This window comes from Uloborus diversus, unplaced genomic scaffold, assembly GCF_026930045.1.
Source record: "Uloborus diversus isolate 005 unplaced genomic scaffold, Udiv.v.3.1 scaffold_263, whole genome shotgun sequence".
Classification (NCBI taxonomy): Eukaryota; Metazoa; Arthropoda; class Arachnida; order Araneae; family Uloboridae; genus Uloborus; species Uloborus diversus.
In genome coordinates, this window is record NW_026558421.1 from 39281 (window position 1) to 54203 (window position 14923).

Below are 14923 nucleotides of genomic sequence, written 5' to 3' on the forward strand. Positions count from 1 at the left end.
TTTACTTATGCAATCTCTTATAAAATCATTTACGTATTAGAAAATTAGTTCTTACATTCACATTCCTTCATTTAGAAATTTCCTCATATATTTGTTCATTCATTCAATTATTTTCTTGTCTCCTTCGCTATTTTATGCAAACATTTTTCTCATGTATTAACTTATTTATAAATTTATTTGTTTCGTTTTATTTTCATTTCTTCATTCATTCTTTTATTTACTCATTTATTCCATCAAAAATATCTTTAAAAATCGAATAAAAAATATATCATTAAAAAATTATTTAATTTTTCACTTTGCCCCATGAAAAAACGAGCCGATGTGTGCATCACATGACTTCCTTTTACTCCAATTTAATGCCATTTCCCCATTATTGGCCGTTTTAATGTGATTCAATTGTTTACTCTCTAAATATCACCAACAGTGGACAAATTGAAACCAAATTTAAAAAAAAAGAAAAAAAAAAGCCAAATTTGTCGTCAAGTTGGCGATAAAACTTGGCGACCAAAAGACTGGCGATATATCGCATAGTGTCCGACAAATTATAACACAACTTGAGTTTACATCGAAATTAACAATGATTTCCCCCCAAAAAAGGCAAAAGACACCCTTAGGAGCATCCGAATACAACCAAAAGGGAAGGTGCACAACTAGACCCACTAGGAGTCTACGCACACAATTTCAACTTTCTAGGACATACCGTTTTTGAGTTATGCGAGATACATACACACATACGCACATACATACGTACATACGGACGTCACGAGAAAATTCGTTGTAATTAACTCGGGGGTCGTCAAAATGGATATTTCGGGTGTCTGTACGTTCCTAGGCACATATCCACGTGTGATCGGGTCGAAAAAAGTACTCAACATTCATTCGGGGTAGAGAAAAATGGAATTTAAGGCCGATTTTTGAGTGAAAATTTTTTTTGCGAATACAATACCTCCTTTTTTGTAAAAGGAAGTAAAAAAAGAAGGGAGAAATTTCCATCTGTTTTTAAAGTCACAAATTTACTATCAAAAATCAAAAATAATGTTTCAGTGCAAGTTATATTATAAAATATAGTGTTATTTCTTTATGTACTGTAATTTTCAACACAAATTTACGATTTGTTGATTTTGAAAAAAGTAAGTAATCTTAACCATTTCACATTGCCCCACATTCCCCTACTAATAGAATCATTACAATGACACAAACAAGATTCAGGATGGAGAAAGGACAGCGAGGAACTACTTTGTAGGAACGAAACTCCAAGATCATACCAGAATTTCAGGAACTATTCCGAATGCGATTAAACATCTTTTCCTGTCCTGCCATCCAAAGGAAACATTTACAGTTAATTGAGGTCCCACACGAAATAAATTGAAACTGCCGAGAATGTCTGGACTTCCTTCGGTCCATGGACAAGTCAACAACAACAATAGACATTTCTCTCCGTTAAAAACTGCTCAATTTTTTTTTTAGCTACAGTTTCACTTTTTTGCCATTTTTTTGAGCAATCACGATTGCTTATTGTTCTCACTTGAATGTTTTTGGCGTTCCTATGATTTTATTTTCTCGTCAGCACCCTCTGCAGCATCACTGTCTGATGCTGCTCCTACAGCGAAAACCGTCTCCAGGTTGCATCCATATGCTACACACACGCGCATACATACACAACTACACACGCGCACACACACAAATACATACACCGACACACACATACACATAAACACACACACAAACACATACATTCAAACACATACATACACACCAGTGGCGCACACAAGGGAGGGGTCCAGGGGGTCCGGACCCCTCCCATAGGTCTTTCTCCTCCTCCCCCGATTGATTACGATTCTATGTATTTTGTACGTAGAATAATTTCAAACAAAGCTATCAATAACTTCAGTTCTAATGAGTGAAAAAATAAAACCCTCCTGTTAAAAGATTTAGAAATGTAAATATCTGAAACTATGTTTTCTATTGATTATGCTTTAACAGTATGTTAATTTTCAAGGAACTTTTTTTAAGGTATGTTCAAGGTACAAGGACAACAAATTACCATTTGTTATGCCAACAAGAAAATGTTTTTGTCAAATATTAGTACAGTTGAGACAAATAATTAAAAAAAGAAATCCTAAATTATTACTGGAATTGATGGAATAAATTGTTTATGGGACAAATTCCTTCAAAATTATACTCGAAATTAACTTTCACAAAAGAGAAAGTGAGTGATCACAGGAAAATGGAAAAAATGAAATCATAGTGAACAAAAGCGCACGAAAATGCGATTTGTCTCACCGTCTAGTAATGACAATATCATTTTGCAATCTTTCTCTACTTTTGTTTAATGATATTCTATTAGTTCATGCTTTTGAAGTCAAATTTTTACATCAATATATTGATTTTGGTTCTGTATCATGGAAAAAGAAACGTACATTTAAAATATATTTAATAAGAAAATTGAATACTCTTTAATTGAAACTATTATTTTCAGTTAATAGCGAAAATACCGGTATTTTACCACAGCAACTACCGGTATTTCGCAATTATTTTGCAAAATTGCTCGAAATACCGGTATTCGGTATACCGGTATTGCAATCACTACAGGGGTTACAAAATGATTTTAAACTTTTTGAAGAAAACACATCTGTTTCTAATTGGGAAATAGGTTTAATTTAAGGTATTCAGTCTCAATCGTAGTTTTTGTTTTCTTTCTAAAGAGATGAATTGAGAAGGCAAAGAAAGTGACACAATTCGAAAATTTGGAACAAATGTAGGGGAGACCGGGGCAAGATGACGAGGCGGGCAAGATGACGAGTCTTAATTTTTTCATTTTCCACCAGGAAACAGCATCAACTGGATACTACTGGCTCTCCTATCAGCTGTTCGTTCAGCAATAGTTTAAAAACGCTGAAATTGTCATATTTGTGTTAGTTCTGAAGCTTTGATTGTTTACCGCTGCTACGATGTAACTTTCATGCATGTGTAAATAAGCTCTGCTAAAGATACAGGAATGATAGATTGTTTCTCTTTAGCATTTATGAGTAACTTAGTTTATATACTGCCTATTACCATGAATAAACGTTAACTAATCGTCTTTCTTTATGGCAATGAAGACGAATCCTTTCAAACAGGCAGTCAGGGGCAAGATGACGGCCCGAAACGCGGGGCAAGATGACAGTCCTTCTTCTTTACAAGTTCTGCTTGTAAAGAAGAATAGTGTGACCTTCCGACAGAAGAATGGTTCTAGTGCTGCAATGCCAGGAGTGGTGGCGTGAAGAATGTTCCAATCATGAAAATGGCATTCTTATTTGTGACTATTGTTAGCTGCACAATTAAAAACTTCAACATTACTTTGCAATTCATTACGCTTAATTTGATGCTTTGTAAGATGTAAAATCACAGTAAAAATTTGTTAAACTATGTAATATATTGAAAAAATATATTGTGTTCAATCTTTTTCAGTGTTGTCATCTTGCCCCGAGGTCAAAGTCCTCTTGCCCCAGTACTGAGGCAAGATGACGAATTGTTAAGGTTATGAAAAAATTAAAATATCCTTCATTTATTTCATTTGAAAAATTAAATGGTACTATATTTAATACTACAAAGGGCCACTCTAACAGCTCATGTAAAGGAAATTTTATTATGCTTAAAAAAAAAATTAATAAACAACAAAAATTGTTAGCATAGTCATCTTGCCCCGGTCTCCCCTACTATTCATTTAAAATCGAAATTTAATGCTTTTTCTTGCCACAGTACAGAGTTAGCTTAAATAATTAGTGCGTGGGGCTTAAAACGACATAATCAGTAGTGACACAGGGACGTAGCCAAGGGGGGGGGGGGGTCCGGACTCCCACCCTTCACTGTAAAAAATTTCCGTAAATTTAGGGGCATTGGCCATAAAATTATACGGTAAGTGCCCTTCTTCAAGAAAACAGCGCAGTGACCGTAATTGTAGAAAAACTACAGTAAATTTAAGTTGCGTTGACCGTAAAATTACGGGGCAGTCGTCAAGTCCCTTAATCTGTGCAGAATACGGTCATTCCCCGTAATTTGCTAGCTGATAAAGATCACGTGTCGTTGTCACGTGTTTCTACGCAAAGAAGCGGGAAGGAGAAAAGTCAAGATATATGCCTTGTGTTGAACGAATGTTGTCTTTAGATAACCTTTTTTAATATGTAATACATGATATACGTCTTACAATATCTGGACCAAATATACGTATTGGAGAGTAGAGACTCTGTCATCCAGGCTCTCATCTAAGTATTGCTCCTAGGCGTCGAAAAAAAAGAAAGAATGTTGTCTTCCCTCGCCATGTGATTCCAATGTCTGGAGTCAAAAATATTAAGTAAGTGTTTTTTTTTTCTATACTATTGTTTAAGTGTAATTTTAATCTGCTGTTCTTTTTTTATTAGCTATTTTGATAACAGTAATTTGTGAGCATTGATTGATGGCGAGTACCGAAGCTTCGCTGTAACGTTGAAATTTAGAATTGATATTGATTGTATCAAGACGTACTTACATAATACAATGCATGCAAACGTGATGCAATATAAACGCACAAATGAATATCATATTATGCTCCATGTGTTTTAATTTCCATAGTTTCATTCAAAAATTTCTGCAGTGTTTTTCTAAATTAATGTAATTAATTAAAGATGTTGTGCATGAGGACAAAATGAATTATTTACTAATTCTCTGCATGCTTTATAGTCCTGGTTTTAAATAACCATGATCAATGACTAATAGGAATTGGTTACATTTTTTAGATTGTTTTTAATGAACTCAAATGTTACATTTAAACCAATGAAATAAAACATAGGTACGTAGTTGAAAATAAATTGCTTTAGGCTACCTATTAACGACAGATTCGTTTTTAGTAGAAAATATAAATAATGACATCATTGTTTTCATTAGTTTCACAGCTAGAAATGTTTAAAACATGTTTCATACATTTTTTTTAATAGCTAAATCTTTAAACAGTTATTCATACAATTATTATAAACCAAAAATAATGTGATGAAACATGTATTTCTTATCAAATTTCAACACTTAATTACTGAATTGTTTCTGGTTCAATGTGCCTAAACTTATAAATTAAATGTAAATTTCCATAATAATACTATGTTTTACTGTAACTTACAACTATTCATAACTTAAAATATAATATTTTGTATAATAATTACTGTAAGAAGAATGTTCACATCATTAACTGCTGTATTGTCTGAACCGCAGCTCTATATGAAATTGAAGCAGTTTTCAATTTGCTCAATCTGAGCGGACGAGAAGCCATGTCTTTCTAGTAGGCTGTGTTTTCATCATAGAAGTTAAGTATAGGTTTTTTTTGGGGGAGGGGAGGAAGTGATTAAAGTGGTGAGATTGTGCTATTGAAATTTACTGTGGGTATGCCTTTTTTAGAGAGTCGTTCATGTGACTTATAATATCAAATAACTTTTTATTGGGGGTTGCATAGCCAGGATTTCATTTCTTTAAGGGTCTAATATGCAGAATACAGAGTGGTTCAAACGGGGTGACCCCCCTCCCCCATCGTATATTTAGTGTTATGTTCGTTACGCAGTCACTTTACAGTCTTGAAAGTAGTAAAAATCGGCAGAGCACCATCTATGTCGTAACACAGCGGAATTCTGCTCCATGTTATTGCAGATGTTTTGCTGGGTTCGGAGCAGAATTTTAAACGCAATGTTCTAAACGCCAAAATTGAGTGGAATATGGTGCAGAATTCAGCTGTGTTGCAACATGGATCTTGTTCAACTGAAGTTCTTAAGACTTCAAAGTAACTGTTAAGCCCGGCTCTATAAATTTTTGCCCCCTTGCAAAAACTTAGTGGGTCCCTTCCTAGACCAGCAGTGTATATTGTTTACGTAAATAAGTCTCAGTACTAGTTTTTTTTTCTTTTTTTTTCCTCAATTTCTTGGATCGTGGATCTCTTAAGGATGTGCCCCCCTCCCCCCCCCCCCCCGAACTGCAGGTACTCAGATCGGAGCCTGAACTGTACAGCAAACATTCAACCATAGTAAAATTAAACGAGGGTTACTCCCGCTTTCAGACCACTCTGTGTATTATACAGTGAAGCACAGTTTATACGTTTCTCTTTTATATGTTTTTATCATTTATACGTTTTCAAAATTAGTCACTGCTGAGTCCAATACATAATAAAGAAAACCTATTATACTTTTTTTCATTTATACTCTTGTTTCATGCAGTACTTTCAAAAACGTATTAACGGTGCTTACTTGAAGTTTTCTCATATACGACTAATGAGAAATTATGTGTGAAACAAATATTTTCATTTTTGAATTTTTTTGGTCATTTCAATTAGGGTCTAGATCCGTGAACCCTCCCCCTGGTTGTACTACTGTTTTTTGAAGTGTTTCATTCAAATAGTGTTATAATCGAATGTTTGTTGTCAAAGGCACGTTTCAGGTCATTCTTTCGAATGATTTGGTTCTGGTATGAATGTTTTTGACTGGAATGTGTTTTAATCATATTGGCAGGTTTATAGGAGTCATGGTTGCAGGTCCTTGAAGTGGGGGAGGGGCAGTGGTGTATCCACAGAGGGAGCAATTGGGGTGATCCGCCCCCCCCCCCCCCCCCGAATTCACAAACCTAAATTTACCTTTGTAAATTTAAATTTGTAAATTCGAAAAAATTCCGGAAAAAAAGGTCCTCAAACTCTCCCCCTCCCCCCAAACTCATCACAAAAAATCGCCTACAACTGTATTTTTACAACTTTAGTTCCAAAATTTTTTCAGGGGAGAGTCCCTCAACCCCCTCTCTCCATGTCATCAAAGATCGTCAAAAATTTTGAATTTTTGGAGCTTCAATTTCAAAAAAATACCCAGAATCGAAAATGTTTTCGAAAATGTCGTTCATTCAAATTTTACGGGGTTCTTGAATCAGAAAGGAATGGGCCCCAACTGTTGATCCTTCTATTCTGCTTTGTCTTATGTGTGTACAGTTATAAAACTATTTCAATGGTGTAGTTATTTGGTAGTAGGTACTTAATACATTCTAAACTACTGGGCTTATACATTTTTCTTTTTAGTTTTTTTTTTTTTTTGGTTTTTACGCAGTTGGGTTTTTTGTTTTTATTTAATAATTTTTTATTTAATCTAGGGTTTTTTTATATACATGATGCATAATCATACCCATCATTTTTTATTTTGTTCCATATACTTAGTTGAATTTTCTTTCACCCAGACAATCCTTGCTTTAAAGTTTGATCCAGTTTGCACAATTGGGTGAAAAATAACTTTTGGATCAAAAAGTGTTTCATCAAAATTTATTTAGAGGTATGTATTAATATTTTATTTTAAGAAATGCTTTTCTAAACTCTATTGAGCGACGATCAGTTTCTTTGCTCAGAAACTAACAATTGTAATTTTTCTACTTGTATTCAGTGCTTTTATTTCTGGTCGCTGTTGTATTTAAATGTTATAGATATGGAAAAATAAAATTTTATAATAAATTTAAAAGAATATAAAATGTTAAGTATAATTGTGCCACAGAGTGATGTCAGATGAACTGGACACGAAAACAGAACTCTTCATTTTGTAATCTTAGGTAGTCTATTTGTATTGTATAGGTATGAGAACACGTCCTATTTGTATTGTATTGTATAGGCAGGGCGCCCATATGCAAAGTTGCAAGGGGGGGGGGGGGCTCAAATATTTTTCTTTTGGTTTAGCTATATATTTTCCCCATGGAAACTGATTTCAGGACAGATTAGAGTCATTAAAATTTGACATTTTTAATAACTTATTCATTAATGGCTAGAGAAGAAATGTTTTTACATTTTTGCAAGGAAAAAAGTACTAAAAGCAAGGAAATTCTAATTTCAAGGGGGGGCTCTAGCCCCCCTTGCACCCCTATATGGGCCCCCTTGCCTTATACGTATATAAACTACTGTATTTCGGATTGGCAACATGTGCTACAACCAAGGATACTTGGACAGTTTTCAACAGTTAAAATCTCAAACCTGGCTGCCCCACTGCATACCCATCCATGCTCGTCATTGGAGGGGGGGGGGGGATTTCCCCCCTCCCTTTCTTCCAAGAAAAAAAGATGAGCATGGCTAGGGTATGCACGGGCGCTGCCAGTTAGGAGGTTTTAGGGGCTCAATTCCTAACAGAATCCTTGGTTTTAACACCCATTGCCGATCCTAATGCCTAACGCATTCACAGTAGTTAAAATGCCGGGCCTGATCCTACTTACGACAAAAGAAGTGCATTTGCCATCTTTTGTGGTACAACTTATAAATGATGAAAAGGTTGATATCAGGGGGTTAGATACTGCTATTTTAGGGCTGGTCATGCTGAAGAATATTTTTAAGGTGCATAAAAAATTCTGAAAATACTTGGGTGTCAATTAAAGCAATAACTTAGCTAGAAATAAAGCACCTTGTGGGACATAAACAATACTAATTAATTTTAAAAGCAATGAAAGGAAGTTGTATTCCAGATTTTTACTTTAAAAAATATTAAGTGAATTTAAAAAAAAATTCTCCAATTGTTTGCAGGTTATTCATTAAGTATATTTGAACACAAAGTGATTGGATAATAATGTCGGCAGAGAATTATGACCCTCGCCTTGTATCCATCGTTGCATGTAGGATGCGCAGATTTCCATATTTATTTTGAAAATACAGTCAAACCTTATTAAAACTAACTCCAAAGACCTTTATAATCTATTGGCCTTCACCTTAGTTTATCTTATCAAAATATCAATCATTAACAATCAATAGGACAGGGATCACAAATGTAGTTTATCTTAGCAGAAATTCATTTTAAGCATGTTCAAAATAGTATATGTTTGATATTTTGTTTTCCAATTGCGATGTTTGCAATCTAAGAATTATATTAATCATATCAGTAACACTCATTTACTATTGAAAAGAACCAAAAGTAGACTGCTAATAAAATTTATTGTAAGGGTGTCTTTTTTAGGAATGTCCTTCTTTGAGGCACCGTCTTTTAGGGGATGAGGATGAGCCTCCACTATTGTGGAACAGACACCTTTGTGGTTTTTAAATGATTGTTTCTTTAGTGTTTTAATTAAATAGTGTTATAAAAGAATGTTTGTTGTCGAGAGTTTGGTTATTGATTTCTTTTCGATGATTTGATAGTTCAATTATGTGTTTTTGAGCGAATATTTTATTAGAATTCTAGTCAAATATTTGACTGAAGACTGAATATTTGGCTAAAAAATGATTTATAATTTTTGTATTTTATTTTATGGCAATTCAGAATTGAAGATGCTTATCTATTTTCTGTAGATTAATTATTTTGTTTTAAGCATTACATAATATTTTGAATGGTAAAACTTCCGAAATCAAAATACTGCAAAATTTAATTTCTGAGTGTTTTCTTTGCACGTTATAAATTGCCTTTTTTAAACATTTGTGAGACGAGAAACGTTTCACAAATTGTTTTTTTCTGCTTAGTGTTTTATACCTAAGATGTCCAGTGGCACTTTGTGCCTCCTCATTGCAGATTTAAGTTTAATTCCCCGTTGGGCACAGTCAGTGGTTGGAAGTAGCGCGCTACAAGTAGCGACGCTACTATAGTAGCTACATTTTTTAGTAGTTTGTAGTGTAGCGCACTACTTTTTTAAAAAAGTAGAGTAGCGAGTAGTTCGTTACAAAAAAAAGTAGTTTGTAGCGATTTCTGGAAACTACTTTTGAATCAAGTTTTAAAAAAAACGCATTTTCAAACGAATCTGACTGGTGCAAGTCTTACGTCTTACGCGAGTAAAAGTTGCACCAATCAGATTCGTAAGACTGAAAAATTCGAGCTGACCTCTAACATATAATTTTGAAGTCATGTGTTGTATCTGTTTGACGCCATTACTTTGTTTGGCATAGAAACTTGCACATTTTCCCAATATTCGCCTTGAATAGAGCATGGCTTAAAAAGAAAGAAACGATTTTTTTCCCGTTTCCTGCAAACTTTGCCCGTTAAGCAAAAAGCTTTCGGTATTAATGCCATTTGTACATGCAGTCGAACTAATATTTAGTACCCAAGAAAGAAGGTGATATAAGCCCCGCGCTTCCGTTAAGAAAATTTTCGTGTAGCGGGTGAGGAATTCGTGTCAGCTGCAAAATTCGTTCCTCGAGTAAAACTCGCTCTATATAGACATTTCGCGTTAGTCGAATTGCGTTGTAGCCCTAGTCCACTGTTAAAATTTGCACATTGAAGTAAAGTAATCATTTTTAATTATGTTTCATGTTTCGGATAATTAGTAGTACCGATTGGGATATTTTTCATTTTTCTTTATTTTGTCTTTTTTACTGATTGAGTGTTGATATATTAACATATTAAAAGTCAATTATTAAATGTTGTGAGTTTTTGAGGTTATTGGCAAAATAGAAAAATGCTGTTTATCAGGGACGTAAGAAAAGAGATGGTGTCCAGGTCTAGAACCCTAGCTTGAAGCTCAAAAGCAATCAATTCCTATGAAATAACTAATTATCCTATGAATCCCTAACTATGAAATATAAGTTCCTTTAAAATAAACTCATATAATGAAAATTTAAGTTTTTCTCTTTTGTTGATGCACTTCATCATCTAAATCAATTTTATGTATATGTATGTCTAGTCTATGTAAAATTTAAATTAAATTACGATTGGATTTATCTCAATTTCAAGTAGCCGAGTTGCTCTTCTTGAATGAAATACTATTTACTATCAGGAAAGTATTAAAAATTTGAAGGTTGAACTCCTTCCACTTTTAAATCCTTTCTTGCAGGGAATATTCGTGCAATTGGTAAAAAATGTTTCGATTGACGAATCGTTTCAGTAAAGGAAGAAAGAATAAATAATTTATAGCAATATTCCATGTTCAAATGAGCCAATATATCAATCTGAAAATTTTGTTAATTTTTTCATTCAATCTCAAACGGTGTGTAAGTGTATGTTATTTATTTATTTAATTTTTAAAAAGTAGCGAAGTAGCGACTACATTTCAAAAGTAGTTTGTAGCTGCTACATTTTGAAAAAAGTAGTTGTAGTTGTAGTTAACTACATTTGTGCTAAAGTAGTTGTAGTTGTAGTTCGCTACAAAAAAAATGTAGTTTTTCCAACCACTGGGCACAGTTGATTTCACCTTTCATCCCATAAGTGGGTCAATAAAATGAGTACCAAGCATGCTTGGAAACTAAACACTGGAGGTTCCACGTTCGGCTGACCACCTTACTAGAACACCTGCCTTTGCACCACACAGCCCTCTGTCATGAAGATTGATATGGGCACGGTGGGATTGCCTCCAATTTTGCGCCACTGAGTTTAGTTTCATACTTATGACTTATAAGCGGTAAAAAAAAATGTTTATGTGGCGTAAGATATAAAAGAAAGTGAAAAGTTGCGAAACTTAAATGTAACATCTGAATGTTTTCTCTTGCACTAAAATCACCTTAAATGGATCATTCTTCAAACAGTACGCCTTTTACAGTAAAAAATTTTAGGAACAATTCATTTAACAATGATTTTTAATTTCATCAAAAGTGTATTGATTTAAACCTGCCACCAATTTTTGAATAACAAGTTTTACTTTAGTATATTTTTGGTTCACAACGTGTGAATTTCACTTCCATGGCATGTCACACACCTTGTGTGGCTGTTTATGTTGCTTTATAACTTGATTAATTAAAAGTATATACTTATTTATTAATTATTCCTTTCACAAGTGCCTCAAATGATAATTGTTTAAGTATATTTAACTTTTTAATATTGTGGTTTAGTTCATTTTAGTAGGACAAGAAGTCATGTCGCACAAAAATTTACTAAATACTATTTTACATGTATTTGAAACTACTAATTAAACCATACTTTAATGAAGAGAACTTAATTATATTCCCACTAATCATTAAAATAGCTGATTGATTGCACAATTAACAAAACTACCACTTTGATATTAAATTGGCCTCAATTTTTAAGTACTAAAACAAAAGTTATTTTTATTTTATTTTTTAATTTCTATGAACAAGGGATTATTTTATTTTTTATTTATACGTAAAATAATTGGAACTGAGCTGGGCCATTGTTTATGGTTACTTCTAGTAGGTAACACTTTCATGGAAGAACGAAAAAAAAAAGGAAATAAAAGGTTTCGAAATTGAAAAATATTTGCATTCAAAAGTTATGTTTTCTGAAGAATTACCCAAAATGTGATAATATTAGTAAATAACAGGTTGGAAGTTTGTACTAGAGTACTATACATTCATTGTATAAAAAATTGTTTGCCTACTAATTGTCAACTATTTATGTTATTTACTATTCAATTGCTGACTAAATATTAAGGTATTCAGCCCAACCAAGTATTTGGTTTTGTGTGCCAAATAGCCAGCAGTATACCAAAAATCAACTGCATATTCAATGTATCCCTAATTTAAACGAAGAGCTTTTTCAAAGTTGGTGGGTATGCATGTTAAAACCCAGTGTGCATTTGTGGTTGAAAACATTGTCCTACTATTGAGTGCAGTAATTTAGTGTGGTTGAATAGTACTTAGGATGATTACTGAGTACTCAACCCAAGTTCATGCTACTGGGTCAAGTACTGAATATAGATCTTTTTTTAATGAACAACTGACATACACAAGGGAAAATTTTTCTGTTATTGGAATATTTATATGGATATTGAGCATGAAATAAGTTTTCAATTAAAAAGGAAATCCAAAAAGATTTAAAGTTTAAAATTTAAAACTATTTTTTCAGAATTTGTGGGGGGGGGGGGGGGGGGGAAATTGAAATTGATTTAAAAAACTTAAATTTTTCCATCACAGTTCTTTCTCGCGTTAAAAATTAATCATAGATAGCTTCTTTGTGCTTTAAAAATTTTTGACCAGTACTTTTACTGGGAAGTCTCTTAATTTGGGGTAAGGAGCTGAAGATTTCCATAGTTTGTCTTTTTCCTTCCAACAATGCAACATGTTTTCTGTCTTTACTTTTCTTTTCGAACTTGGAAAAAAAAAAAAATACAAATACTAAACCTGTACAAATGCATTCTTTAGGACTGGACTCAGACTCCAATATTATTCCTATAGCGAACAAAAGTAGTTTTATTCAAATATGTTTTATGTTTTTATTTATAAAACTTGTTTAAAAGTTTTATTTATGTATGAGGAAAATGAATGAAAAATTATGAAATAAAATAGTTTATTTTTATTTATCCCTTGTAGCCCCCCCTTAGCCCCTCTACTAGAAAATCTGCTACCATGCTTATGTATGGGGTCAAAAAGCTTGGATGCTTATGCTCTGAAAAAAGGTGTTCTCAATATCTGTGTTTATCATACTGTAGATGCCCGTCAGGAAATAGCCCATATTGGCACTAAAAATGCCAAAATGTTTTTTCCTTGAAATTTCCCCTTATACTTGTACTACAGTTGCAGGTTTCCCCCAAGATCTTTGCAAGACTCCAAAGTGCTTTATGTTTAATTATATCTTTTAATGATCATCATTATCGTTTATGTTTTCAATTGAATATGATTCATTGTTTCTTTCTTTTTTTGGAATTGATGTTGGAAAAATGCTTTTCTTTGTCATTCGTTTGATTTGATGAAACAAATTTTTCGATATTTACATGTTTACCAGCTTTTATGCATTAAGCTTAAGATTTATACATTTTAGCAGTTACGATGTCTTTTGATCTAGCCTTAATTTTTTGTTTAATTTTATTATAGCTTATATTTCTATGTATGCATGTGCTTTTTCCTAGGATTCCTGGAAATTAAAAATCCTTTGAACATCATATTAGGTAGGAAAACCTTATGAAACCAGGGAAAGGGGTGAAAAAAAATGGGGTGCTTTAAAATGCTTTATTTTGATTTTCACTATTTAGTGAGAATGCTGCTCTGCTTTAAATGTGTGAAAAATAAATCATTCTTAGTTTTCCTTATGGTGATTTCTTTTTAGGGCAATATTTTGGATAAGTTACTGAACTAAAGGATCCAAAAGGAATAAAGATTTGGAAAAAGTGATTCAACCAAGTTTTGAAAAATTTGACCATAATTTCTCTTCTGAAAAAGTTTATTTGTAATTATGTTGTTATTTAACTTGTAATTAGTGTAAAATAAACCTTTTTGATGTTTTAACTTCTTTGTTTTCATTGTTGACACTTCTGGATATTGTCTCTTCTTATTTCTTATGTAGACATGCTCACATATTTTTTTGGTAATAATTTTTGAGCTAAAATTCTTTCTCTCGATAAAATTGTTTTCGAGATGCTTACCTTTAATGGATACTTATGGTGTTTAAAAATTAATTTATCCATAAGTTTATGCTAGCTAGTAAAAAATGCAGTCTATTTTTGAAGTCGACTGCAGAAGTTTTAAATTTATGTATAATTTAATTAATTTATAACTTTTTAAATATGAAGTATAAATATGTTTTTTAATAATTTATATAACTTTTTTGAATGTTCTATGTTCTTTGAATGAACGAGGTCAGCAAACAAGTAAAGGCAATGGATGAACCATTAAAAAAACACTAGTTGCCAATGTTGGTAACATGTGTTTTAGCGATGAAACAAATTATTGTGTATGTAAGCATTTTACATAAAATGTTAAGTGTTGTATTTTACTATAATCCATACAGTAAAAAAGCTTTACTGAATTTGTTTTTTGTTTTTTTTTTCACTTAAGTTTCCCTTATTTCACGGGATTTTTTCTATATTTCTTTTTATACTTCTCTCTCTTAAACATGCATTCTCATTTTTAGAGATCATTTAATAGAATATTTATAATTCTGGCAACTGGGGTCCTCAAACTGCATTACTAACAGTGTTAGCCTATTTTACGTATTAACTGAATTGTAAAAATGACTTGCATTTTATTGTGTTCTTAAAATTTTATTCATAACTTGGTTCTTATATGACAATAAACTAAGTTTTAAAGCACCTAATAATTTATGGGCAGTGACGATAA

General features: G+C 32.7%; 1 long non-coding RNA gene across 1 annotated transcript; it reads left to right on the forward strand.

Annotated features, from left to right (window-relative positions):
• The first annotated feature begins 4268 nt into the window (after window positions 1-4268).
• Window positions 4269-14276, forward strand: LOC129233226 (uncharacterized). Its single transcript, XR_008581439.1, has 3 exons — window positions 4269-4333; window positions 7207-7298; window positions 13914-14276. It is a non-coding gene; the product is annotated as an uncharacterized LOC129233226 (long non-coding RNA).
• The last annotated feature ends 647 nt before the right edge of the window (window positions 14277-14923 follow it).